The 25,481-nt window shown below is 64.5% G+C and overlaps 1 long non-coding RNA gene across 1 annotated transcript in view; it reads left to right on the top strand.

Moving 5' to 3' along the window:
* Window positions 1-9,527: 9,527 nt before the first annotated feature.
* Window positions 9,528-25,481, top strand: part of LOC121020029 (uncharacterized) — a 23,276-nt gene continuing 7,322 nt past the window's right edge. Inside the window, exons 1-2 of the long non-coding RNA XR_005785897.1 lie at window positions 9,528-10,122; window positions 22,943-23,253. This is a non-coding gene — a long non-coding RNA (uncharacterized LOC121020029). The remainder of the gene's footprint in view (window positions 10,123-22,942; window positions 23,254-25,481) is intronic.

Below are 25,481 nucleotides of genomic sequence, written 5' to 3'. Positions count from 1 at the left end.
AGCCTCGAGCTGCCCCGTGTTCCAGGTATGCGTGCACATGGACACACACACACACCCAAACGTGTGTATAAATGCACAAATGCATACGTGAGCACACACACAGGCACGTATAAATACCTAACTATGCACACACGTGTAACCACACATACACCAACAGACACAAACACGTGCACATTCCCACGCCCATGCATACACACCCAGCACACACACGCACAGGTGTGTGGGCCCTGGTAACACTGACAGTCAGTTGTAAAGATGATAATGGTCCGAGACAAAACAGGGGTCCCTGGGGGAACCCTGCCTTCCCCTCCGTCTGGGTGCTGGGGCAGAGCATCTCCTTAGGTTCTCTGCACGTGAGGAAAGTGGGATTGGGCTGGAAACAGGCCTTTCTGTGGGCTCTTGGGTCACCATCTCTGGTCTTTGGGCAGGTGGGCTCTGAGAAACCGGGAGGCAAAGCCTGCTTGCCCCCAGGGGTCCTGCACTCCCTGGGTGTGAAGTGGTTGGGGAGATGCAGTTTGGGTGCCAAGACGGGCTTTCCCGACATTTTGGAGGACCGTGGGGAAAGGGCACAGGAGATGGCTCAAGGGTTGGCCGGGCCTGGGGCTGCTTGAGCACTGATGACTAGGGGTCTCTGTGGCTTGAGGAGAGCCGTCCTGCGGGGTCGGGGACCTAAGCATCACACACCCAGCTGTCACTGAGAGCCCTACACTTGACCATTCCACTCCCGTCTCCACCCGGTCACTGCCTTTCCTGTGTTCTCAGCATGCGGCCACCCTTTTAGGAGCACGTGGGCTTTTTGAATGACCTTTCGGTGGCACGGTTGCGTGGTTCTGCATCTTCTTCGTTGTGTTCACCCACCCACACTGCTTCAGAGAACTAAAAACAAGACCAGCCAGAGGGGGCTCTGTCGGCCTCACCCCGTGAGGTTGATGATGACGATGACGGTGATGGCACTGATGGTGTGATAGTGACATCGACGGTGATGATGGTGATTATGATGGTGACGATGATAATACCTGCTTACGTTCGCCGAGTGACCATGTCTGAGCTCGCTGTCCAGCACAGATGGGGAGGGAAAGACTACTCGTGTGTGGTGGCTCTGGGGGGACCTACCTTCCTGCCTCCCACCATCAAGAACCTCCTGCTCTGTTCCAGACTCAGTTCCAGCTGGGTTCCTGGGAGGAGTGCAGGAACCCGTGTCATTCTTGGCCCGTAAGGGTCCCATGTTCTGCAGCCTTGCTCAGACCTTGGAGGCGCCTGCGGCCTGGTCCCTGTGAGGGGCTCAGAAATATTTGTCGAGTGAATGAATGCAGAGCATCCGGGTGTGCAGGGGCCTCCCCTCACGTGAGCCTGGGTATCCCTCCTCCCCCGGTTGGAGGTGCCGTGACAGAGGGCAGTCTCCCGGCAGGGAGAGGGCTTCCTCTGCTGTCACGCTCATGCAGATGGCCTTTGGGGCTGACTTCTGCTGTCTGTGCAGTGTCCGGGGTCCCTCTGGGCCCCGTCCAGCACAGAATCCTGCAAGATGCCCTCACGTCGTGAGCATCGGCGCTTGCGGCTCTCCACGGGTGCCTGCGCGGAGGGTTCTGCGCCGTCTGGCTGTGCCTTGAGATTCCACCTGAGCCCGGTGCGTGGGCAGCCCTGCCCGCTGTGGAGACGACTGTGCACTTTTTGAGCCATGACGGGGCGCGGCTTAGGGCTGAGGGCACCCCAGGCCTGTTCTTGTCGGTCGTCTGTTCCTGCGGGGTGCAGATTTTACCCGCGGGGCCGGACTTCCCCGGGGGCTGGTCACGGGTGTCGGTCCCGGCTTGGTGGGGAGGGGGGCAGGGCTCGGGGCAAGGGTCCAGAGTGGTCACGCTCCGGTGCCCCCCTGAATGTCTAGAGCTCCTGGCATACGCTCACATGGCAGTCAGGCTGGAGCGCGGAGTTCCCCGCCGGGCGGTGACTCTGAGGCCAAGCCCTGCCTGGGGGCTGCAAGGACTCGGGGGTGGGGAGCGGGCAAGGGAGCGGTCTTGCAGAGGCCCACGGGGACCTCAGGTCCACCAGAAAGGACTTGCTGACTGCGGCTGAGCACCTGAGATGGGCTCGGCACGCCCGTGAGCAGAGAGAGCCTTGTTACTGCAGGGGCCTTTCCATCTCGTCCAGTTTCCACCCCTGGCCCGGGGAAGGGGGCTGACCGCGCTCAGCTGTCAGCAGGCCCCACTCCCATCAGAGCATCTTCAGGAATGGCTTGGAGAGAGGCCTCTTCTTGCACCGTTTCTGGTGCCTGTTCCCACCCCTGCCTTCCTGCTGCGAGCTCCCTGGGTGGCGAGGGCCGGGGGTCAGCCCAGCAGGCGGAGGTAGGGTGCAGGCCCGGGAAGGGCCCGGGTGTGTCCGTCTCTGTGGCCATTCTCGCCTTGGCTGCTGCCGACTGCTCACAAGGCAGCCAGGGCAGTCCGTGCAAGTGCCCTGTGAGGACGAGCAGCACCTCACCGTCTTACTTCCAGGCTCTCCGTTCTCCCCAGACATCGTTACCCTGCACTCCACCCCACCTGCCCCCGGGAGCCCAACAGGGAAGGTGGGGCTGCGGAGGGTCTGCTGCTCTATGGGCTCATCCACTACCAGTGCCCAGGCTTACGGCCTGGACCGGGAGGTGGCCCAGAGAGCCCAGCTCTCAATCTCTGCACCAGCCGGAGGCCTGCCTGGGGCCTGGCCTTGAGGGGGCCCTCCCTCAGAGGTGAGGCCAGAGCAGCACCAAGAGGACCCAAGTGTGGGGAAAGAGGCCACTCTGGCCCTGCGGCACCTCCCTCTTCGGCTGCATCAGAGTGGGGTGGTGCTGGAAGTCGGGGGACACCTGGGTGAGTTAGGGAGGAGGCTTTGCGTGGGCACGGCCAGTCTTGGCAGTTTATTAGGTTTTATCCAGAGCAGAGAGGTCCTCTCTGCAGGGCCAAATGGGGGTCTCTTGCCTTCTGCCCATGTCCTCCTCACTGGCCCCACGCTGGGGGTGGCTCCCTGTTGCAGAGGCCTGGGCTGATCTTGAGGTGCTCTGAGAGCTCATCCAAGCTTGCTGCGCCCTAGGTGTCCCCTTGGGTGACTCCCTAGCTCCTCCTTAGGGGGTATCCTGCGGGCCAGGCCCTGACCAGGACCTTGGGGATGTTTAGCACTGGTCAGGGGGTCCAGCTCCCCCCCTGGAGTGGGGCCAGTGGTCTGTATGTGGGTATATGTGAGCACAGACGTGTGTCAGAGTGTGCAAGCCCCTGTGTGAGGAGGAGGGAGGCTGTGCACGGATGTTCAGTGCCAGCTGGCTGCAGAGCGCACGTCTGAGGCTCAGCCCTGCATGTCTGGGCTCTGGCCGCAACGCAGCAGCTACCCAGCCCCGGCAGAGCCTGTTCACTGGAGGCCCCGAGACCCCTGCAGGACTCGGACCCACCCAGGAGACTGGTGCGGGTGCTCTGTGACTTTCAGGCCTCCTGTGCGGGAAGGTTCCAGAAGGTCAGGGCTCCCAGAGACTGACCCCCAGCAGAGACTGGCCAGCCTGGGGGAAAGGGTGTCCTCCCCCAGCCCATCTTGTAACTGCTCAAAGGTCCATTCTGGTCAGGAGCCAAAGCCCCAGGAAGACAGGGGGGAAGCACAGGGCGCAGCCCCCTCTTTGGTCCGGAGAGCCAGGGAAGCAGAGGCCACTTTCCCCGGGAAGGAAGGTCCACTTGGCCTGTTCAGGAGCAGCCCCAGGAGAAAGTTCAGACTGGACAAGGGCCACACTCCTTCCACGCCCAGCAGGGACACCCGGGCCCTTCAGTGCTGTCCTGGAGTGACCCTGGGTCCCCCTCGAGACTGAAAGTGCCCTTGGGGGTGATATCTGCACCCCCTTCACAGGAAGGAAGCAGAAGGGGCCACCCCACAGCTGTGGGGTCAGCTGTGCCGCACCATGGTCAGGCCGAGGCTTACTGGGGCCACCTTGGCACTTCCCTGTCCTTCAGGGTGACAGGAGGTTAGACTCTGTCCTTGGAGTGACCTGCAGTGACCCTGACTTGGGTGGGGGTGGGAAGACGGGGTCCCCCTGGCTACTGCTTGTGCCTGAAGGCGTGCATGTCAGGGACAGCGCTGAGGAAGAGCTGGGGAGGCAGGCTTCCTGCCCTGCAGTTGCAGAGGGGGTGGGGGTTGGGGGGCCACACCCTGAAACCTAAGTGGGTTCCTTTTGTGCAGGTTTTCAGCTCCCTGCCTAGGGAAAATCCAGGGAGACCAAGGCCCCTTGCCCCGGTTTTGAGGCGGAAGCCGGCGCGGCTGCAAAGCCAAGCCAGGGCTGGGGACTTGCGGAGAGGAAGGGGCGCAGGTCCTGTGTTCCCCACGGACCGTGGCTGGGGGCCTGTCTGTCCTGGGGCAGAGGCAGCTGAGTGACCCAAGGTGCCAGCGGGGCTGGGGGAGCCTGGCGGGTGAAGGGAGCAGAAGCCCACACAGAACCCTTGCCAGGGCACCAGCAGGTGGCGCTGGCTCCTGAGGACAGAAAAAAAAAAAAAAAAATGCCTGCAGCAAACCTGAGTGGGTGTCACTGCGGCTGCAGATGGTGGGGGAGGGATTTGCCATCCTCCCCCTGGGCTGCGGAGCCTCACGTGCCTGAGTCCCGCATAGTCCAGAGCGAGGTTTGGGGAGGGATGCGGTCGGGTGCACACACCTGCCCTGGTTCGGACCCTGGACGCAGGTGTAGACTTGTCCCCGCCCTTCCCCTACCCTTGTTGAGTGTCTCTTTCTCCAGGCTGGGAGACAGCTCCCGGAGCTCAGTGAGGGCCACCCCCACCCCGTCGCTGAGCGGACCGAGGAAGGACAGACTTTGCAGTGACCTCAGACCCTACCCCACCCCCTCCCTCGTTGTCATGGCAACTGCCCAGAGGGCCCGCGGTTGGGGCGAGTGGCTTTCGGGACACAGTTGGCCCTGCGCCCGTGGCGCTCCTGTCCCGCGGGGCCAGCCCACCGCCAGCACCGCGGACAGCACCCCGACCCGCCCGCGTGGTGTCCGGACCTCCCCAAACGGAGCCCCCCTAGCCCCCGACAGTCGATTCCTGGCACACGGCGCGCCGGCCCCCACCCCCCACTCCGCCGCTCCCTGCGGACCCTCTCTCTTTGTCTCCCGGCCCCAGCTCTTCCTCGGACACCCTGCCGTACCCTGCCGCCCGCTGCGGACGCACGTGGCCGAGGGCCGAGGCCGGGTGGCCGCAGTTTCGTCCCGACCGCAGGCTCCCCCGCGGTCACCCCCACCCGCCCTGAGCCGCCCGAGGCAAGCGGGCCCCTTTGTGTCCCGCGGCCTGGTCCCCGGCCCGGCAGCTGGGCCGCCCTCTGGGCGGGCGCATTGTTTGCCGGATTTGTCCGCGGCGCGAGGGGCCGCCGGGGGCCGGGCTCGCCTTCCTCCCGCGGGAGGGGCGCCGCCGGCCGGGCTAGCGGGCCATTTCCATGAGAAAGGAGCGGCGGAGGCGCCTCTCTTGGCATTCACCGCGTGCCTTAATTGTATAGACATTAAATCAAGGTCCGCTGTGAACACGCAGAGGGGCCCTCAGGCTGCGGCGGGCGGCCAGGCCGGGGTCGGGGCCGCGGCTCCGGCTCGCGTGGGGTCCTCGCCCCAAGGCCGCGAACGCTCCGGCGGCTTCGCAGCGGGGCGGGCGGGCGGGGCGGGGGCGCTGCGCCACGCCGACGGTGCTTCCTCGGACTCCAGCCCGGATCCGCCCCCAACTCTGAGGAGCCCACTCTTGTCTCCCTTCCGCAGCAGGGAGGGGGACCCAAGCAAGCCTCTTGTGGCGTCCCCGAAGCCAGGGGCCCCGTGGAATCTCGGGGAGGAGCCGAGGTGGGGAGCCAGCGGGTGTGCGCGCCCGGCCGCCGCCTCCCGCGGGCCGCCGAGAGGTGCAGAGCCCGCTCCGACTGGGCAGCGCCAGGCTCTCTGCAGCGGTTCTCCCCCTGCTGCGTCCCTCCCCGGCCCGGCCCAGGAGCGCGCCACGAGTGCGGTTCAAAGAAAGAATCTCGATGCTCGGAGATGAACACCAGTGTCTTTTTCAACCCAGCGGACGCGTCCTCCCCGCGCGCCGGGGCAGGGGAGAAGGCGCTCCAGCCGTTGGTGGAGAGACGGGAGACCCGGAGAGGCCGCTCGCCAGGCTCGCCCCGGCCGGCCCCCAGCGCAGTTACCCGTCCCGGGCGGGAGCTGCCTCCGCCGCCTGCTGCTCCTCGGCCGCCGCCGCCTCCGCTCGCAGCGCCGCCCGTTCCCGCCTCCTTCTTGGCGCCCGCCGGCCCCGCACGCCGCTGCCCCGGGCGCAGGAGGGCGTGTGGACCGCCGCGAAGAGAGCCGGGCAAGTCCACGAGCGCCGCGGGCCCGCTGGGAGCCGAGCGTCCGCGGGGTCAGCGCTGGGGGCGCCCAGGCCGGCCCGGCGCGACTGTCCCCGCGCCCGCCGCCGCAGTTGCCTCCGCGCGTATCCGCGCTCGGCTCGGGCACCGGGCGATTATACTGGGGCGCGCGGTGACGTCACCCGGACACCGGCTCCGCCGCCGCCTCCCCGAGGTGTCCTTGAGAACTGCGGGGCACGCGCGCCGCGCACACGCGCACACACGCACTGCGCGCCCGGTGCCTCCCGCGCACACTCCCCGCGTCCCGCCCCGCGCGCTCCTCCGCTCACACGGACGCCGCCCTCGAGCGCCCTCGACCGTGCCCGGCACCCTGCGGCCACACGTCTGCCCACGGAAACGCCTCCCCCCCGCCCGCACTCCCAACGCTCCTCCCACAGCCCACCAGCCGCAGCGCCTCTGGGCGCGCACCGACACCCGCGAGAGCCAGGCCTTCCCGGCCCACACCCTGGCCCACACCCTGGCCACACGGAAGACACACCTCTGCCCTCAGGCTTTCGCTGCAGGTTGGAGCCTCCTCTACTGGCCCCCGTGACACACTCCCCCCCCCCCCCCACTCCCGCTCACAAACCGTCATTTGGCACGGCCCCCTCCAGCCTACACGGGAAGGGAAGGGGTTTGCAGAGAGATCGCAGGGTGCAGGGGCTTTTGCAGGCGTTTATGTAGAGGAGGGAGATAGCGACCCCCCCCCATCAAAGACTGCTCCCCCTTCTCACAGTGCCCTGAGCGGGATGGGGAGATTTTGCCCCCAGGCAACACCTCCTGGCCTCACTGCTGAGCCGGTGCCCTCTGCTTGGAGCCCTTCTGAGGAATGTCCCTGATCTGTTCCTCTAGGGCCAAGGATCCATCCAGGCTTTCCTAAGCGACACCACCTCAGGCCTCCCCCATGGGCCTTTGTTCCCGAGCAGACGGGAGAGGGAGCCGCAGGCCCAGGCCGGGCCAGCAAGCCTCTGCCCCCCTCCCCTTCCCTCAGACCAACCCAGCCCCTGTGCCATCTGCCCTCAGAGCGGAGCCCACCAACCCTCCCACCTTGGGTGCACTGCCCTGCTTCCTTCCTTTTGGGCCCTCTCCAGCACTAAGGGAGCTACGGAGAGCCCACGGGGAAGGGGGTTGGGACCCCCAGCCCCCACCCCCCCCCCAGCCCCCTGGAGCTCCCCCCACCCTTCAGTGCCGCTTCAGCCTCACCCTTGGAGCCGCGGTTCCTCGTCCTCTGCGATGTCAAGATGGCCCCGCTCTCTCGCCTGAGACATGCAACGTTCCCCCCCTCCCCCCCAACATACTCACCTACCCCCCGCCCGACGTTCAGGAAGGCACCCAAAGCCCGTGGGGCTGGCAGCCATCGCGGGACACAAGCTGGACACTCTCTCTGGTGGGGTGGAGGGCAGGGGACACTGGGCAGCTGGCACTCAGCTCTGTCAGAGACTGTTGCTCTCGGCCTCTGTCAGCCTCTGTCCACCAGGTGGAGGATACCCCTCCTCACCCCAACGTGGGGAGACTTGCAGCTGCAGGGGGTCCGCTGTCCATGGTGTTGAAACCCGACTCTGAACCCCAGTTCGCTCTCCCGCCTTGCCTCTGGACTTTCCACCCCGTCCTCTCCCACGAAGGGTCCGGGTCCAGTCGGGGTGCGATGGCAGACGCCTACCCGCCACCCTTGGCTTCCTGGAAAGGCCCAGGCCGGCTCTGGTTTCCAGCTCCCAGAAGCTTGTTTGCATTCTAAGGGGGGGGGGGCCCAGGTTTACAGACCCCAGATCTTTCTTCAGATCTCTCTCCTACCGGGCTGGCTCCACCTGGGCCGGGAAGGGTCAGCACCCCTCGCAGACTCACTCCCTTCCCTGGTGGAGCCCTGCCTCCCTCACCATCAGCAGATCTCTCCGCAGGCAGGGCAGATGTGGGGGTGTCGCGCTCCTTCCCTTGGATCAGACAAGCTTTGCGCAGCCTGAAGGCATTTTATTTCCTCTTGCCATTTTGACATTTCGAGTCCTGAGCACCAAGGCTGTGCGTTTCCATTCCCAGTAACCAGCGGCCCATCACCCTGGCCTTCCGGGAGGAAGGATGGCCCTGGGTGTGGGGGTGGAGCTGACCTGTGGGTGTAGGCTGGGAAAGGGAGACGGTCCCCAGCCTCCGCCCATCCGGTAGGGACCTTCCTGATGGGCCTGGAGCCTCCCAAGGTTTCATAAGAGTCAACTTACTGCCGCCAGGCCCCGGCGCGGGCCCAGCCTCCGCATGCGGCGGCCTCGCTGCTCCCCGCACCTGCTCTCTGCCGATGCCCACGCCGCAGTCTCTCTCCGGCACACGAGATTTTGTGTTTGTGGATTTATTTGCGAGCTCCCCACCTCGGAGTGAAGGGTGCGGGGCGGCGCAGCCGGGTGGCTCAGGGCTCCGGGTTCCAGGCAGCCTCCTCCATGCGCACAAAGGCCCCTCTCACCATGGGCCGGCTGGCAACTTGGAGACAGGTCAGGTGTCTTCTTGGGGGCGGGACGTGGGCCGAGACCCCCCTCCCCCTTCTCTCCCTGCAGCCTTCCGCGAAAGCCTGCGAATGGCGAATGGCGTGGGATTAAACAAACCCACAGAAACCGGTGACGAACCCCCGCCCTCGCGGCTCCTGCTGTCTCGTCACCCGCCCCCGCCCCTCCTGGGCGCAAGGCTTGTCACTCCTCCAGAAAGGGGTGGGGCTGTGGCCACATCTGGGAACAGCTGGCTCGGGGCTGCTTGACCTTTGCCCCCATTCCCAGGTTGGGGAGGAGAGGGACAGGGGTCTGGCCACCCACAGCGGTAGGGAGAGGCAGGAGGCCAGTGGCGCTGGCAGTGTAGATGAAGCCTGGGGAGGGGAGGCTGAGGCTTTCAGCCTCAGGGAGGAGGGGACAGTTTGCAAGGGACTACAAGCCCCATCCCTGCTCTGGGTCCCCTGTAGCCACAAAATGGTCCACAGCTTCCAGTGCTGGCTTGGGAGGCCCCCACCCACAGACCTGCCCTTGCAGCGAGGCCCGGATCCCCTCCACCAGGCACCAGGAACCCCACACGTTTCCTCTGAGGGGAGCACCCCGGTCGGTCCTGTCCCTCCCCAGCCCTCCCACACCAGGACCAAGGCTCCCAGAGGCAGAGCAGGTGTCCTGAGGGAGGGGGAGGGAGGGGAGAGAGGGGAGGGAGGGGAGGGAGGGGAGGGGTGAGAGGGGCCCACCCAACTCAGCCTGGACCCTCTGCAGGCTGCTCCTTCGGGGCCTTTTCCACCCCCATGTGCTCAAAGCATGCTTGCCTGGCTCCTCACCCTGTAAGACTAGGAGGGGGGACAACACAGCAAAACCCACCCCCACGACCAGGCTCAGGTCCCTGCCTGGAGCCAGCCACTGGTCCCTCTGCTTGGGTCTGGATGGGGCCTGATGTGGGAAGGAGGAACCTGCCCTTTGAAGCTGGTGGGGGGCCGGGCCCCCCACCATCTTCAAGTTCCCCTGTGGGGGGAGAGGCCGCCACAAAGGCTGTGACAGTGAGCCAGGCCAGGCACACAATGGGGCGGGCCGCTCAGGGGCTAGGGGCCGCTGCATGGAAATGAGGCCACAGCCCCTTCCCTGCCGCCCCCGCCCCCGCCCCCGCCCCCTTGCTCCCTCCTCCCTCCTCCCTGGCCAGCCCAGCCCCTCAAGGAGAGACAGACCAACGGAGGGCCCAGCAACCCCAGAGCATCTCCACCCTGATCCTGGGATGATGGGTCCTCGGGCCAGAGAGCTGTGGAGCCGCTGGACTGCGGGCGCTTGCGAGGTTGCTGCGGGAGCCCAGGTACGTGCAGCACCTGGGCTGGGCCAAGCGGGGAGCTTTGGAGGCTTAGTGAAGCCGTCCTAGGCAGCAGCCAGGGGAGGCTGGATGCCTGGCCAGTGGCGGGAACAGGCCTTTTGTTCCCCAGGCGCCCCTGCCGGACCTCCCTGAGGTTCCGGGCGGCTCTGTGGCCACCCAGCTAGGAAGTAAGAACCCCGGCCAGCTGCCTCCCCACCAGCCCCTGCCCCGGGACTAGGCTCCCCCCTCCATAGGGCTGGTCCTGGCTTTGGAGCGGCTCCCCACTGCCTCCCAGCGGCTCCCCACTGGCCTCATCTAGCATCTTGGTGTCAGTACGTCACCCCTGGGAGGCAGGGGTGAGGGTTTGTCCCCACTACTGTCCTCCAGAAAGCATTTAGGAGGCCTGGAGCAGGTCTCTGGGGTCTGGTCTCCCTGGAATTCTTCCAGGGCCCACAGAGCCCCACTCACCAGGCCTAAGCAGTTAGAGACCCTTACTTAGCTGTGGGGCCCAGCACCCAGGATGCCATGCCCCGGCCCCTAGGCATGCAGGACATCCTTCCCTGTAAAGGCAAAATGCCTTGTAAGGGAAGGCACATTCCTTCTGGAACCTGGGAGCTAGAGGCAGGGACACCCTTGGCCTTGGGCCTCCCCCCTTAGGACCCTTGCCCCCAGCTGGTTGTCTCCTCAGCCAGGCAGGGTGAAGGACGGATGAGGCCAAACGGGCCACAGGTTGGGGGACCCTTTGTCCCTTGGTCTGTTCTGAGGCCGAGGCCGCCAGGCTCTGCATTGTTCCTGCCTCCTCTGCTGATGGCCTGGGATGAAGCATGCCTGTGGCCGCCCTCCACCCCTTTGGGCGGCAGGTGAGGAGGGGGAGGGACAGCTTCCCCCCCGGGTGGTCAATCCCACCTCTGGCCTCTGAGTGGGGAGCAGGAGTGCCTGGCCCTCGGGCAGCCCCCCACTGCCTCAGGCCCCCATCAAGGCCCCCTCTCCCATCACGAGGCAGCCACAGCTCCGGCCTGTACTGCACTTGCCCTGCTCTGTGGCCCCCCCCCCCCCACCCCCGTGCTGCCCCCCACACCCCGGGGGCCCCCCCCCCCCCCCCGCCCCCACAGCGGCCCTGGAGCCTGAGCCGGCCCACACCTGCATCCTGGAAGGTTGGGGATCCCGAGAAATGGCTTGGTTTGGGAGCAGCAGGACCCTCCTTGGTTGGGCTGTCAGGTCTGCTCATGGGAAGGGACAGGGTGGCTTCCTTTGTCCAGATCCGGGTCCCTCTCCCCCGTCCCTTGTCCCAGTGTCTTCCCTGTCCTGTAGCTCTTTCCCCTTCTGGCCTCTCCCGCCTGTTTGCTTCTCTCGCACCTAAGCTCTGCCCCCCCCCCCCCCCACCTTTCTGTCCTTCCTCGTCTCCCTGCCGCCCATTCCCTCCTTCCCTCTCCTGACCCTGGAACTCCCTCCGTCGCTCAGTGTGCAGCTCCCTTTCCCTCCCTCGTCCGCACCTTCATCCAGGGCCCGGCCGTCTGTTTCTCATGAGTGATTCTAGTGGGAAAGCAGTGGCTTAGGGGAAGGGGCGGTTTCCTGCCTCTCTTCACGGGCACCCCCCACCCTGCAAATCAAGTGTCACAGGAAGTGTCCATGCCGGGAGACGTGTCTGGAATGTCCTTGCCCCAAAGAGATACCCTCCGTGTGTTCCTGGGACCCAGGCCTGCGGAGGGGAGTGGACATGAGCACAAGACCCGGTGCCGGGGGCTGAGCAGGGCTGTGGGCCCCAGGAAGGTCAACCCTCCTGTCTGAGCAGTGCGGACTCTGGGGAGGGGGCAGTTACGCGGGGTTCGGAGGGCTTCGTGCTGCAGGCAGGGGACAGACACCGAGCTGATGCCTCATGCCTGGTAACTCTGGGAGGCACAGGGGGCCGGTGGACAGGGGCCTGCCCAGTGGTGGGAGGCCTGGGCTGGGCCAGGTAAGTATGTCCCAAGATCCGGGCTGGGGGATTGCCCACCTCGGGCTGGGTGCATGGAGGACACTCGGTGCCTCTCACCTGCGTCATTCGGGGGCCTTCAACCCCACGTCTGTGGCGTCTGGTAAGGCCGTTGGCTTTCCTTGTGTCTGTCACGGTTTCCGCTTGCTTAGGGCCCGAGATAGTGGTTTTCCACGGGTGGAAGTGTGCAGCCCTTCGCGAGAAGACAGGACGTGAGAGAGGGAGGCTAGGGGGAGGGCAGCGGGCATCTGTGGCCCCGGGTGGGAGGCCCTCGCAGTTCCTGCACAAAAGGCTTGAATCAAGCCTTGGGTTTCATGTCCTAATTTGTGACTGTTGAAGCGGGAGGTCTGTCTGGCGTGGGCACCTGGCGGGGGCTGTGAGTGGCGCGGGCGGCCCCGAACCTGTTGCTGGAGGCGTCTTAGGCGGACGGGGGAGGGCACACCACGTGCTGCGCTAACTAGGCCCCCCTGGAAGTGCGCAGGGGCTGTGGGCCCTCTGTGTGCACAGAGGCAAGGGAAGCACAGGTCCCCGGACACGCACTGTGGCCACTGTGGACGTGGTCTTCACTGGGCCCCTCCTTGCTTTTGGCCTCCTGGCTCCCGGTACCTTCCTGGGAAAAGCATCTCAGATACCAACTCTAACAGACGTGTGAACGAGCCGTGAGCACCAGCTTTGCTGTGGCCCCTCCGGAGGGCTCTGTCGAGCTGGCCTTGGCTGTGGGAGGCGGCAGGGCCCTCCCTGAGGGCGGAGGCCCAGTGAGCGAGTATCTACCCCGTGTGCTCCTGTCCGGGCCTCTCCTTGACAGACAGCAGCGCTTCCTTCCAGGCGGCCTGCTCCCCGTGGTCCTCTGCCCTGGAGGGCAGCAGCCTCGATGCCATGAGTCCCAGGACACTGTCTGTCCCTGGCCCCCCTGCCCCTGCCCACACCTTTGTAAGGTGCCCCTTTGGAGCCTTGTCCACGTCACTCAACTCTGGGTGCTTCTGTCTCTGGCCAGTCTCCTTGCCAACAGGGGCTGAGTTAATGCAGCTTTTCCTGCCCCCCAACGGCAGGGCCAGAGACCCCGGTGCTCCAAGGGCCTCCCAGACTTCCCTTCAGTGACTGAGGTGGGAGAGACTGATACTCAGCCGGCAGGGAAAGAAAGGGGGGGCACTCCCAGCGGGAGGCCGCCAGGTAGGAGTGGGGGCAGAGTGGGACAGCTGTGGGACCCAGGGTGCTCGGGTGCTGTTCCTGCAGGAGGGAAGCTGAGCGGGGCTGGCCCCGGGACACCGCAGGGAGGGAACGCCGAGACGTCCCCCCCCCCCCCGCCCGCCGCTTTGCTCCCCACCCTGCCCACGGCAATGACAGCGAAGTAGCACCGAGTCCTGAGAGCCGGGCCCCCACACCGCACCCATCTGTGAGGCAGGGAGGTAGGGGAGGGGGACGGGGGAGCCCAGCCCTGAGCGGTGGGGGCCCAGCTGCTCCACCCGGGGCTGCGCCTGGAAGGGAACCGAGCCGCCTCCCCGTTCCGTGCCTTCAGTCAGCCAGGTCCTCACGTGGGGGCTGAGAGCTGTGGCGGTCCCCTGGGGGCTGGGGGTGCAGCCGGACAGAAGCCGGTCTCTCTCGGGACCCTCCCCGGGAGGAAGAGCCCTCACCCTCTGTACAAGAGGCGAGGCAGCCAGAGCCCAGCGTGCCTGACGTGAGAAGGCAGGTGTGGGAAGGGGCCTCCTTCCTCAGCTGAAGAACGGGACACCGGACAGTGCCCCTGGGTACTGGACCCTGGCGGGGGCGTGGTGACCCTGTGTCCCTGCCACTGTGGCCCTTCCTGTGGGCCGAGTGTCTGTGGTTTGGTTGAGTTCCTAGCTGGAGCATCAGGACCCTGCCTTGGCGTCTCTTCCCTCCTGTCCTGGCGAAAGGCTTCATTTGGGACCCGCCGTCCCACTGTGGGAGCCACCTCGGCACGGAGCCTCCCTGTTCCTTGGAGGTTCCAGGGTCCCCCGGGCGACAGTGCCATGAAGGAGGGGGTGGACGTTCGCCGCAGTGCTGTGCCCGAGGCGCAGAGCCTCAGGGCCAGGGAAGCAGTGGTGGGGAGTGTCCCCCCCCTACCCACCCCCACCCCCCCACCCCCCCGGCAGGTCTGACCCTGACAGGGACACGTGCATCACGCAGGACAGGACGGTGGGAAAGGGCCGGCATTCTCCCTCCCTGCCGGTGAGCAGGGGCGGGTCCTCCCGCAGTGACTCAGACACCTGTGGCTTCGCCTTAAGGAGGGTGGAGGCCCCCCTGGCCGGAGACCTGCCTTCCGGACCCCGCCTCATTCAAGAGCTGACCCGGGACAGTCATTGTCTCTTGTCCTAAAGGTGAAGAGCTAAATGGCCACCCGGTCTGCCTCCTCCGACTCGGCCCCACGCCGGGGATGAGTTCTGCACCACTGCTTATGGGGCAGAGAAATTTGCAGGGCCCCTTGTCCCTGAAAATGGGTCAAGGCGGGGAGCGGGCTCGGGGGCAGGGCCTGCTGGACCGCCTGTCCTGGACCAGGCTCCGAGGGACCTCACCCCAGCTCTCAACCACACACCCTCTGCCTTCCTCCGGGGGGTGACGGGGCAGACACATGGGCAGAGACCCCGCCCCAGCCCATGACACCAGCAGAGTGGGCCATGCCACGCAGACAGGGCTCCCGGACCTCCACCAGGGACCCAGAACCCAGAAACTCTGCTTTCTGCCTCAGAGACCGACCTGGCTGGTCCTGCTGCGGGCCAAGGCCAATATTAGTGAAAATAATGGGCTCAGGCTACCGCCAGTGCCCAGAGAGTGAGGGCATCCTAAACCTGCTTTTTTGTCACTGCAAGACGTTTTCTTGTAAATCGTTCTTCAAAGTCAACGGATCTCACGACGTGATGGGTAAAGCTGTCGTGGGGGCTCCCATTGGAGGTGGCCTTGCTGCAAGGGGCTCCCCGCCCTCCCCTTCCCTGCATTTGAGTCTCCTCACCCTCCTGGGACCTTCCTGCAGGGCCCTGGCCCCTGGAATTTGGCTGTCACTCTTGGTGTCCAGACACAGGCTGGGACGGGCCTCATGGCCCAAGGGCAGGTTCTGGAAGCAGACAGGCCTGGGCAAGGTCTACTTGGCCCCTGCTCACCAAGGGCTCCCACTCACACGAGCCTCAGGGTTCTCATGTGAGAGATGGGGACAGTAAGAGCCCTGCCTCCTGGGTCCTGTGAGAGAGTTTAGGGAGAATAAGTGTTTCATTTGTAAAAGTAACATTTTATTTACTTATTTATTTATGTATGTATTTATTTATTTATTTGAGAGAGAGTGAGAGAGAGCAAGAGAGTGAGCACACGTGAGCCAGGGAGGGCAGAGAGGAGAGATTCCCACGCAGGCTCTGAGCTGTCAGCAAGGAGCCTGACAGGGGACTCGAACTCATGAGCTGTGACATCATGACCTAAGCCAAATTCGAGAGTTGGACGCTCAGGAGACTGAGCCACCCAGGGGCCCCTCATTTGCAAAAGTAACATTTTAATGAAAATGCACACTTTCGAAGTAAGACCGTCCTGTGAAGCTTTGTTCAGAGCCCCACTTTCTCCCAGTTCGAAGGGTCCTGCTTTCCACCAGGACTGGGCAAGGAGAAGGGGCGTGTCCAAAAATGGGCCCGGGGGGGGGGGGGGGGGCGGGGGGGTCCTAGGGTCCAGACCACCAGAGGCCTGGCCACTGCGGGACAGTAGGACTCAGGGAGGGGCTGCCACGCTCGGGGCCCACCCCCCACAGGGCCTCCACGGTCAGGCCGCCCCTGGGAACCCTGGCCGGACCTGACTCTCCCCGGATGGCAGGGGAGCCGGGGCCCCCAGAAGGGGCACCCAGCACGCCTGCCCTGCTCTGCCATGTGCGGGGCACGGGACATTCTGGCCAGGGGCTGACCGGGACCGGGGGCTCTCACCCGCCTGACCACGTCCAGTCCTCTGTGGAAAAGACCCTCACAGTCGTGGGCACACCCTTCATTGGACAGGGGCGGAAGCCCACCCGCGTGTAGCCAGCAAGTATGGGGACACACACTAGGGTCTCCAGACCCCGGCCCAGGGCTCGTGGGAGGCTCCTTTCTGGCTTGTCCAAAGCCTCAGCCTCACAGCCCGTAGTCTGGGTGGTGGGAACTCAGGGGACCCAGGCCAGGGGCAGGCACCTGGGAAGAACCCCCAGGGCTGTAAGCCCCACCCCCGTCTCTAGTGCGACAGTGTTCCTGCTTCTGGACCTCCGGGAGACCCTGCTCTGTCTGGGCTGCCGGCCTCGTCTCCAGGACAGGGAGGGGGCTTGGGACCCTCCAGGGCCCTCTCCTGATTTCTAGCACCCCCACCTCAAGGCCTGGCTGGGCTCCAGGCCTCCTGCCCTGTCCTCTCTTCCGGCCTCATCGCTGCCCCCCATCCCTCACCTGGATTCCGGAGCCCCCACCTGCCAGCAGTCCCCTCCACGGGGAAACACAGCCCTCTCCGTGAGCATCCACCGGCTGCCCCCAGGCCCTGCAGAACGGGCCCTGCCTCCCCATCTGCTCTCTCACCATTGTCATCTGACCCTCTGCCTGGCCCCCACCCAGAGCAGCACCCCTCTCCCCCCCCCGGGTCTCCCTCTGGCTTTCATCTTGACCCCAAGGTTTGGTGGGACACCGGGGGTCTGCTTACCTGCTGGCACCTTCCTCATCCTCTATGTTGGGCCACTTTGAAGGTAAGTGCTCCTGCCCTGTGGTCCCAGATGTGAGGGTCCGATGCCCAGGGTCGAGGTGGGGGCAGCACCTGGGGAAAGGTGGAGGTGGAGGAAGCTGGTGGGGAGGGAGGGTGTGGGGCCATCACAGCCACTCCTGCCCAGACCCAGCTGGAGGCCCCAAGGGCTGGGGAGCTGGAGATGTGGTTTCCAGGGTCAGAGCAGGACGGCGGGGAGGGGAGAGGCAAGCGGGTCCCCAGCTGAGGTGTAGCCCAGGCGGGGCTCAGGTGGGGCATTTGTGCAGGTCCCCTCCGGGCATAGTCAGATGGCCTTGTCTCCCGTCTGTCCCGGGCATAGTCAGATGGCCTGACGGCACAGAGTAAGGTCCTAGTGAGTCTCGCTGGCAGAGAAAGCAGGCTCGGACTGCAGTGGCCCTTCCGGGCCTGTGGCTGGTCAGGGGAGGTCAGGACTGACAGTCCTGAGACCCCCACAGAGATCATTCCCTCTGTCCTGACAACAGGCAGGGTGGGCCTGTGGCCCCCCCGCCCTTGAGCTGTTGCTCCTGAGCTGCTGCGGCCGGATTCCTGCCCACCTCTGGGCACCCTGCTCTGGTCTGGCGCGCGTAGGGGACTGGGTGAGATGAGGAGGGGCAGAAGCCCGGCTGGCTGTGGGTCACCCCTGTGCCTGGAGCCTGCCAGGTCCCTGCCCGCCAGGCAGTGTGCAGGACTCTGGGCTCTGTAAACCTGGTGGGCTTAGGGGTGCATGGCATTCAGACCCAGGGCTCTGTGCACCCTACGAGCTCTGGGGCACAGCTTGTCCAGACCTGGGGAGAGCGCAGTTGAGCCAGGGTCTGGGCAAGGAGCAGCTGTGCTCCCCCGTGCCCGTGTGGGTGGGGCCGGGAGGCTGTGTTTCCAGCAGATTCAGACTCTGGAGGGCACTGGGGCGGGATCAATCGAGGAGAGGCCGAATGTGCCCCGGGGACAGGCGGAGCGAGCCGCTCGCCCCGGCCGGTGCGCTCCTGTTTGTGGCGGGCCATGGCGGCAGCGACCTGTCACTGGACCGCAGCCGGCCAGGCCAGGGTGTCCGACTCGTCGCGGGGAGCCCGGCGTTTCCCACTTGGGTTAAGGAGCCTGAGGCCCGGGTGGAGGGAGTCACACCTGGACCTGGAGAGCCTTCCCACACCCCGTGTCTCCGCAGCCCTGAGCTCCGGGTGTCCTGAGACCCTCAGCCTGGCCCTCACCGCAAGGGTTGGTCAGGCAGCCAGGCCGTTCAGACGGACGGTCCCATTTTGCAGCTGCTGTCCAAGAACGACTAGCTACGGATGTTGTCACCCCCACTCGCCAAAAAAACACCGACTGAGCACCCACTGTGCCCCGGGCCCACAGCGTCATGGTGACAGAAGCATCCGGACCCCTCCCCTTAAGCTTGAGCCGGGGTGGGGGGGCAGGCCTGGCATCTGCTGTTGAGCACGGGCAAAGGGCTGGGCGGTAGACGGAGGGGTGGCGCAGCATTCCACAGAGGGCATGGGGAGGGGGCACGGATACCCCCCGGGAGGGGCCCGGAGATTTCGAGGGAGGTCAGCGAGGCTGCTGCCGAGACAGACAGCCCAGCCCCTGGCCCGTCCTCCAGCCTCCTGCACACCACGCCCCCGCCGGCCCCCTGGCCTGTCCGTCCTTCCTCTCGTGGTCGAAAGCTCCCTTAGCCACCTACAGATCTGGATTAAATGCCACACCATGGGGAGGGACCTAGATTCCCAAGTGGCCCCAGAGCGCTCCCGAGGGGTGAACCCGGAGACCAGAGGGAAACGGAGGTTAGAGGGAACCAGGCAGAGAAACTCACCCTTCTCTGCCGTCTGCTCTGAGGTGCAACTTTGACTTTACAGGGAGGGGATGTGGTCCTTGTCCTCTGGATGTCCAGCTGGGATGGACTCTTTGCAGTGTGCCCTCAGGTGGTGGCCCAGTAGTCACACACACATCCCACCTTATCCCCCACAGAGTTCCTTTGCACAGTTTATGTTCCCTGCCCTCGAGGTGCATGACCCTTGCCTCAGGCTCTGCTTTCTGGAGACCCGGCCTGAAACAGGAACTGGGGCTCCAGGAAGTGGCTGGCCTGACATTGGAGAGGCTGGCTAAGACTGTGGTCACTGCTCTGTCACTGCCCCAATCAGGGAGCAAGGAGCGAGGGATGGAGTGGACATGTCCTTTGGGAACCCCACCTCTGTGTTCTTGGCTCCTGGGTGGGAATTCAAGCCCGGCTGTGGCCCCAGGGGGCTGCCTGACGTCCTGGGTCAGGGCTGGGACTGGCTAGATCAACGCCCTAGCACGGAGACCACTCCCAGGGCCAGGCGGGAAGTCAGTGGAGCCTGCCCTTAGGCTGCCCAGTGGTAAAAAGAGAAGGACGGATCCAGGAATACTTGAGCCACCAAGTGGTTAATTGGCCTTGCCTCAATCAGCCTGATGAATATTCATGAGGTGCGCTGTCCTCATCAGGCCGAGGTCTGCATCCGACGCCCTGCGTGCTGGCAATGCCTGCCTCGCCCCCTCTCCGTCCGTCCGGCTGACAGACGCCAGCCCGCACTCGGCTCCGATTGGCCCGGCTGCTCTCGAAGATGCCATAGCAACCCTGGCTGGTTGCCTAGTGATTTTTCCCTCTCTTCCTTTTTACCTAAGGCCCGAGCTAGTAATCCACAGACCGAGGGTGGAAATGTCTTTGTGCCATGGTGTGTGCGCGTGTCGCGTGTCTGCACACAGGTGTCCGTGTGTCTGGGTGTGCGTGCACGGGGGTGGGGGTGGGGGGACTGACAGGGGCGGAGCTCAGGGACCTAGGCTGTGCCACTGCTCCCCAGCTGCCTGGCTTCCCCAGCCTGCACCCACCCCTCGCTTGAGGACTGCGATGAAGGCACAGCTTGAGGCCCACGTGGGACGTCCTTTGATCCCAGCTGCAGCACCCACCAGCCGGGTCCCCAAACCCGAGTCCTCGGGAGCCACGAGGACTTGTCTTCGTCCCGCGGGACGTCCCTCGGGAGGACTTGTCTTCAGTCCCTCCTAGCACCTCGCTGGTAAAGTGATGGTGATGTCAGCGCCCAGGCCCTGTCCAGCGATGGCACCGGGCTTCTGGTGCTTGATGGGCCAGTCTGTCCGGTTCACACGCTGGGACGGATGGGATCTGACCTGTGCTGTGCGGGGTCCCACGTCTGGGGCCTGGCCAAGGGTCAACCCAGCTGTCCTGGACTTATCCCCCCCTGGGAAGGGTTTCTAGTGGATACTGAGGGACCAGCCCCCTGGGAAGAAAGCCGTGGGAAGACCCTCTCTGACTGGTGTTGCCATTTATGTTTTTCTTTAGAAAAGATTTAAGGAGAGTTTCAAACCAAGGAGGTTGGCAGGACCTCTAGGTAAATCTGGAGTGCAGACCAGAGATTGGAGGGGCCCAGGCCTGCCCTGTGGCCCCCGGACAACGTGCCTGGGAGAGCACTCCTGGGAGCTGACGACAGCCTCTAGGGCACGGGGTCCTGTGCCCTGGCTGGACAGGCTAGGGGAGCGCAGAAGAGTCACCAGGGCCACCGGAGTGGGAGGCGTGCTCACACCCTGGAGAGTGTTAAACGTTCTTTATTTGCAGACATCAAAGAACTTAACTCTTCCAGTGGTATCAGGGTCAAGACGTCCAGAGAATTGGGCCCAAAGTCGACCGCTCCCATTTAGTCAGGGTCGTGACAACAGAGTAGAGAAAACTACCTCCGTGCACAGAGAAGCACTTCTGTCCGCTTTGCCCAGAGGGGGCGTCTCCGCCTGGACGTGCGTGTGGGGCAAACTCTGGCTCCCCTGGTCAACACAGCAAATGACCGTCTCTAGTGAGAGCTGCACAGCAGCGTAGCCTCTGACTGATGGTCAGGGAAAGGGGTGAGACCTGGCTCCGTGGGGCCTGGGCGGCCTGATGGCCTGATGGCCGCCATTCTGGAGGTGGACGCCTGGCACACAGGTGGTGGCACAGAGCGACAGGGCCCCTTCCTGCCTGCTGATTGGACACAAGTCCAGGTTTGAGGGACGTGGAGATCTCTTGGGGCAACTCCTGCTGGGTGCTGGGCCCTGGGAGTCCTCCTGAGCCTCCCTGTGGGCAGGGGCCACGCTCTGTCCCGTGGGGGGGTGGGGCGGTCAGGCAGGTCCCAGAGGAGCAGGACAGGCCCAGCTCTGTGCTCTGAGGGCACTTGCTCCAGGAGGGGGGAGCTGGGTTCCCTGCAAAGCCCAAAATGAGGCGCCTCGGCCGGCAGTGCCCAGAGCCTTGTCCGGAGCCTCAGGGGTTAGGGTTCTCCCCGGCTCCTGATTTGTGTCCAGACCTGGGAGGGGGTGGCTGAGTGGTGGGACAAGTGTGGGTGGAGCTGGTTTCTGCAGTGGTAGTGGGGGGGGGGGCGGCGGCGGATAGATTTGGAGAGGGGGGGGGACGTGAGCCAAGGCAAGGAGGAGAGACCTGGGCCAGGCGGGGTCGGTGAGCGGATCTGAAGGGACCTCAGGGGACTGGGATGGAAGGAACGGGGTGTGCGGAGACTGATGTGCTGGGGGGCTCGGGGCCCGCCCCCCACTGGTCACGGCGGCCCTTCCTCGCACCCCAGCGAACCTCCGGCAAGAGGATGTGCCGTGGAGCCGCACGGCATCACGGACCAGCCGTGGCCCTGAGCCCACTTTGCAGGGGGACGTGCCCCAGGCTGGTTCTCCAGGCCTGAGCCCGGCATCGGGGGGCGTGGGGGAGGGAGTCCCACTTGGCAGACGGTGGGGCGGGGGCTCCCTGTGTGTGTGGAGCTGGGCAGACTCCTGGTGGAAGGCCCAGCAAGCAGGTGGACGCCCAGCTGGAGTGGCCCGCGGTGAGCACCTCGCCCCGCTCTCTTTCGGGAAGGCCACAGACAGGCTCGCTGTGCCAGGGGACCTGGGGCTCCTGACAAGGCCTTGAGGGCACCCCGTCCGGTCCATGTGCCCCCGTACTCACACCTGCGGGGCTGCGGGCTCTGAGTGTGCAGGCGAGGCCCGGGTGTCTTCAGATCCGAACGTTGGCTGGGGTGTGTGTGCTATGACGTCACCTACCAGCAAGCCCAGCGTCGGGGGGCGGGGTGGGTATGGGAGTGTCAGGGCGGGGTGGGGTTCGCCTGCAGGGCTGGATGTGTGACTGCAGCCAATCCTCTGGGGTGTTTGGAGGTTAAAGAGCAAAGAGAGGGACGGGAGTGTCTGGCCCCCACCTTCCCCGGGACCTGACGCTCAGACCGGACCCTCCGGTTCAGGATTGTGGGGGGTGGGGATGGCCAGACACGTGGCCTGTCTGGTTCCCCACAGACCTCCGGGGACGGAGGGTGGCCCCAGGGCCAGGGTGGGCTTTCTGTGGTAACGGGGAGGGGCCCTGCCTCGGGTTGAGGCCCCCGCACATTTGGTTGCTGCGTCCGGGGTGCATGGACCCTGAGGTGGGAGGCCTTCTGGTGTCCTCCTGGGACCTCAGGGCCTCCGGATGGGCCTGGGGGAGGACCTCTCACAGCTGTGCCCATAGCCGGTCCCACGGGCCCTGCAGGCGCCTACCCGCTGCCGGGCTCCCCCAGGCCGGAGGGCAGAGTGGGACTCCGCCTAGCACTGCTCTCACCCCCCCTCCCCCCCCCCCGGGAGGGGCATCTCCCTAAGGAGAAGCCTCGGCTGACCCCACCCCGGGCATCGGAATATTCAGGTGAAGGCCGAGGCCCACGTCCGGAGCTGGTGCAGGGAACAGACCGGAGACTCGCTCACTCCCACCCTCCTGCCCCACAGCCAGAGGGCCCTGGGGTTCCGCCTGGGGACACCCGTCCGGCTTCTGACCAGGGGGCGGAGCCCAGCTCTCGTGAGCACGTGGCCACCGTGTTGTGTGTCCCAGGCAAGGTGGCTGCACCCCAGGACTGAGTGAGCGCACCTGGGGCACTTGGGAGGGAGGGCAGGGCCTGCTCAGCCCGGAGGCAGACACACACACACACACACACACACACACACACACACACACAGGTCCTGACTGGAGCCCCACCTACTGAGGTGGAAAGGGGGCAACGGCTCACTGTTTGTAGTTTAGCACTTCCCTTGCTTGTGTGTGTGTGCGCGCGTGTGTGTGTGTGGACAGTTTTGCTGAGGTACAACACACACCCTACAGCTCACCCTTCAGCGTGTGCAATTAAACCATTTTCAGGCTATTTGCAGAGTTGTGCGGCCATCACGACACCCACCACCTCGGGCGGAAACCTGGTGCCACAGCCCTCGCTCTGCCCGCCTCGGCCCGCGGCTCTCACAGTGTGGTGTTTTCCAGATTCATCCGTGCTGTGGCCGTGTCAGCGCTTCATCCCTGCTAATGGCTGAGCAGTATTCCGGCGTGCAAATACACCGCGTGTTAGACATTGGCGTTTGGCCATCATGAACAAAGCTGCTGTGGACGTTCGTGTACAAGTGTTCCTGTGGGCGTGTTTTCGTTTCTCTTGGACATACAGCTCCGAGTGGAGTTGCTGGGTCACAGGGTGAGTCTGTACTTAGTTTTTTGAGGAACTGAATCATTTTACATTCCCGTGAGCAGTTTAGGAGGGCTCATCTGGCTTTTTAACGTCACCTTTTTCTTATTCCCTGGAGACTAAAGCTATTCATTCACCCACCCACCCATCGATTCACCCATCCATCCGTCCGTCCACCCACCAACCCCCCATCCACACATCCATCCACACAGTCATCCATCCATCCATCCATCCCCCATGAGTTCCCCGAGTACCTGCTTAATCCCAAGCCTGGGTATATGATCTGTGGGATCCAGTGGGATCATGGCTCTCTGCCCTTCAAGTGCCAGGAGGCTCTTTAGGCTAGGAGGCACAGAGATGGGCACGAGCAGCCGCGTCCAGGGGTGGGTTCCTGCTTTTAAAAGAGGAATGTGTAGGACATCAGGGGTGGGCTTGCAGGTCCCAGACGCTACTCTACTTCGGTGGCTGCTGCTCTCTCCCACCGGGCTCTCCCCCTCCCACAAGCCCCACCAGGCCAGCCTATCCCAGATCACCCATAGGATTGAGGGCGCTGAGATTCTGCATTTCTGACAAGTCCCAAGAGGGTTGATGCCGCAAGGTATTAGGGAACAGGACCCGGCACGCTCCCATGCTGTCATGGCATCTGCAGCACGGAGATGCCCCTCCCTTGATGAAGTCCTGTTGTTGGCACAGGTGGATGTTTCTTTAGTCAGATGAACCTCCCTGAGGGCAGACCCCCCCCCTCCCCCGCCATTCATCCTCCAGCTGCAAGCCTGGTGTCATTCCCGGGTGCTCTGTCACAGGCGTCACTGCTTGACCAGAGGTGACAGCAGCACAAGAGTCTGATGGGAGGAACTCTGTGGGGCTGTGGGAGGGCCCTGGAGCATTCCCAGCATGGGAGCTCCCCCATGGTCCTGTGAGCCCCTGAGGGGCCAGAAGCTCCCCGTTTCCCAGGCCAGGACCCAGGAGAGATCTGTGCTCCCGCCCAGAGGTCTTTCCCACGGGAAGGATGGCCCCAGCTTCTGGAGCACATCCCAGCCTTGGCTCTGATGAAGTGTGTGCCACCGTGGGCAGCTAGTGGCCAGCAGGGCGGAGAAGGGTGGACCCATTAAAGTAATCCCTGTTGTCCCCCTGTCGTGGGAGAATTGGCCCTCACTTAATACCTCCTGCTCCCCTGGGGCCATACCCAACGACCTCACCACAAATAGCACTGTATGCGAATCAAATCAGAGGCTTTATCTTTGGAAATTAATCCAGCTCAGAGCGGGATTAACCAGGACATCCCTGTAGACAATGGTGGTCAAGGTCAGGGGAGCCAAGGGCTCTTCAGTGGAGCCTGATTTTCCCGTATTTCCTCGGCTGAAGCCAGGGGGACCCCGATAGCCTGCCCCAGCCCCTCTCCTCCTTGTGCAGGTGGGGTGGGTGGGAGGTAGGTGGGGGTCCTGGCTCTCGAGTCGATGAGCCCCTAGGCAGAGCTCTTTCCTGCCTCCTGTGGACAGGGGTCCCCGGTCCAGGAGACCTTGGGGTTGAGTCCGGTCAAGGGCCTTCCTTCCCTGCCCTAACAGAGACCCTGGGCAGGGAAGGGTTGGGGCAGGGCTTGGCTAACAGGTGGTCCTCCACCCTCCCTTCCTCTCTGGGTAGAACTGCCTCCCCCAGGGGCCCAGATGTTCCTCCCCCATTAGCAAACGCACTGGGACCCTGGGAGACGCCTGTGTGAAGAGGCCGGCCAGCCAGTCCTGGGTCTGAGGTCTGGAGCCCCCTCCCCACATTCCCATATTCCGCTGACCGGTGTCCCTGCCGACTGCTGCCTGGGTCCCCTTCCACTGGACCCCATGCTTTGGGGAGTGTCCGTCCTGCCTTGGCTGTCCCTGGGGGTGGGGACAGGACTGAAGAGGCCGGTTAGTGAGGGTCCTGCGGACGGAGACACTGGAAAATTGGGGCTGTTTTTCGTCTCTTATGTGAACATGGAGCGGCGTGTTTTGTCTTCTGCCATTTTCAGAAGAGCTTTTTTATTCTGTATGTGTGTTTTGGAAACGTCTTTCTGTCCTCGTTTAAAAGTAGAGGGCGGATCTTAGTGGGGAAGCTGCTGGCTGGAATGGAGCAGCCAGAAAATAGATGGGAGAGAGGAGGGGGAGGGGCAGAAGGGGGAAGGGGAGGGGCAGAAGAGGAGGGGGAGGGGCAGAAGGGGGAAGGGGGAGGGGGCAGAAGAGGAGGGGGAGGGGGCAGAAGAAGAGGGG

This window comes from Herpailurus yagouaroundi, unplaced genomic scaffold (genome assembly GCF_014898765.1).
Source record: "Herpailurus yagouaroundi ecotype Mexico unplaced genomic scaffold, PumYag 246, whole genome shotgun sequence".
Classification (NCBI taxonomy): Eukaryota; Metazoa; Chordata; class Mammalia; order Carnivora; family Felidae; genus Herpailurus; species Herpailurus yagouaroundi.
This window is presented reverse-complemented; position numbering and strand designations above follow the sequence as displayed.